The sequence below is a fragment of the Aplysia californica genome, unplaced genomic scaffold, assembly GCF_000002075.1.
Source record: "Aplysia californica isolate F4 #8 unplaced genomic scaffold, AplCal3.0 scaffold01402, whole genome shotgun sequence".
Lineage (NCBI taxonomy): Eukaryota > Metazoa > Mollusca > Gastropoda > Aplysiida > Aplysiidae > Aplysia > Aplysia californica.
In genome coordinates this window covers 54,815-57,122 of record NW_004798672.1, presented here as the reverse complement: position 1 = coordinate 57,122, position 2,308 = coordinate 54,815, and the positions used below count along the sequence as shown (strand labels likewise).

The 2,308-nt window shown below is 35.9% G+C and overlaps 1 protein-coding gene across 1 annotated transcript in view; it reads left to right on the top strand.

Moving 5' to 3' along the window:
* Positions 1 to 2,308, top strand: part of LOC101848937 (sushi, von Willebrand factor type A, EGF and pentraxin domain-containing protein 1) — a gene marked incomplete at its 5' end in the record, with an annotated part of 78,313 nt that overhangs the window by 34,736 nt on the left and 41,269 nt on the right.

The window sequence follows — 2,308 nt, the reverse complement described above, 5'->3', positions numbered from 1 at the left end:
TAGAAATATTATATACACATACATATATATATATACATACATACATACATACATACATACATACATGGTTTTAGATTTTGAAAGTAATAATCACCCCTGCTTTCCCAAGTGCGTTAACACCCTCCTCCCCCCCCCCCCCCCCAAATAAAATAAAATAAAAATCATAATACTTGTATTTTGTCAAAGATCGTACATAATCGTAAGTACTTTCTTTGATTATGTTTCCCAAGTCACTTGAAAGCAAAACTGTAAGGCCGTGGGTTCGAATCCCATCAGGGGTTCAATGTTGTGTCCTTGGTAAAGACAATTTACACAAATTTCCCTCCCTTGATGGGAATGGGTACCCAGCTATAGACAGTGAAAGATCTTCTCAGTTTTTATTTTCTGTAGCTTGCACTGTATGCTTCCTGGGAAGCCAAGAATATTTCTAAGTTGTGTTCTAGGGTCTGCTTTGGTAATAACAGTTATGAAGTGCATCGAGCATATTGTAGACGAGGATGTGCTATGTAAATACAATTTATTATACTTATTTCTATTATTATTATTATTATTATTATTATTATTATTATTATTATTATTATTATTATTATTATTATCATTGTAATGATAATAAAAGTAGTAGTAGCAGGAGGAATGTGACTTATTCCTGATGCACATTCTTTTACCATGGTTAAAGCTACAGGTGCTAAGGCTTGGACAGTTATTAAGAAAGAGAAAAGTTTTGCTGCATTGAATGATCTGTTTGGACTTTAAAAATGGTATGGGTTTAACGCCCCTATCAACACTATTAGGTTATTTAAGGGGCGGGACCTCCTAGTTTAACGTCCGTCTCCAATAGGACCGAGCCAAGTGGGAAATTCGTGTAAAGTGCCTTTCCCAAGGACACAACGTCGGACCAAGCTGAGGCTTGAGCCCCCGAATCGGCAATCTCACGATTACGAGTACGGTAGCCTAACCACTAGGCTACCGATGCCACTGTTTGGACTTTGATCTATTAACAAAAATAATAATATCTTTTGCAGGTTGTCATTGTCCTCATTCTAGTCATTTGGAAATGACCATCAGAAGGTCACATATTTCATGCGCTCACTGACAACTCTTATTTTAAGCAAACTTTGATGTTTGAAGGGCGAACAAGTCCCTTATTCACATTATGACTCTAAGCTGTATCAGATGAATTGCTTTTATTTATAGCAAAACACCTCTTAAACCTCTTCAGCAGCCATAGACGTCTTTGTTCTGATTAAGTTTGCCCTTTTTTGTTGAAATCATATTTACCCTCCATATATAATATTTAAGAAGAGGAGCTACCCTTGAGGACCATTTTCTATGTTTGTTGCCCGAGATCAAATCTAAGAAGTACAAATAGAAGTTATGCATAGGGAAATCTCTTGATACGCTATTTTATTTTGGTATAGCTACTGCGGTTGCTATGGAAACGGCCGCCATCTTGAAAATAAACAATGAATTTCAAATCCCTGAGGCTTTCTTATTTACTGATCAAGTTGGACCAAATTTGGTGAGAGTATACCTGAACCAGACCCTATCAGCGTATCAGAGAGTTTTTTTTTTCAATAAGTGCAAAAGAACCCCCCCCCCCCCCAAAAAAAAAAAAAAAAAAAAAAAAATTTCAAAAAATATTTTTTAAAAACTTTTCTGATTTAGGTTGCGTAATTGCTTGCCAATGGAAAAGTTATATTTTTTTTTGCAAATATCTCTCTGTTACATTGATGGCAGTCTTGCCATCTATGTTTCCTGAAAGTTCCATGTCAAAAGGATGAAAACTAAGGAAGGAGTAGGGAAAAAACAGCAAAAAGTAACATTTTGCAAAAAACTACAATTATTGTGAAAATTGACTGTATTAAGCCACCCTCTTGTTTTCAAAGGCAATTTATGAGGGGAATAAAGACTTTCTCAATTGTTTCCATGCTATTTTTAGACAAAGAACTGGTTGATCTTTAAAAATCAACCAACATCTCAATTTGCATAGCCTGACCCAAAATCTGCAAAATCAAGGGTCGCTCCTGCCCTTAATATTTTTTACATTACTTAGCTTTCCTTATATTCTTGGCCTTATATTATATTAATTTTTTGGTGTTGAATTAAATTTGGTCTTTCCTACACTTTGTTATCTCATCTTGTCAAACAGGTGTCTGTGGTGTAGTGGTTAGATGCTTTATCATTGCCTGCAGATGACATGAGTTCAATTTCTGTAAGGGGAAGTTTTTTTTTATCAAGTATCGCCGTCTGCCTGCTAGAATGTTGTATCCCTCTTAGTTTCAGATCGGCAGGGTCGAAGCAGCTCCCC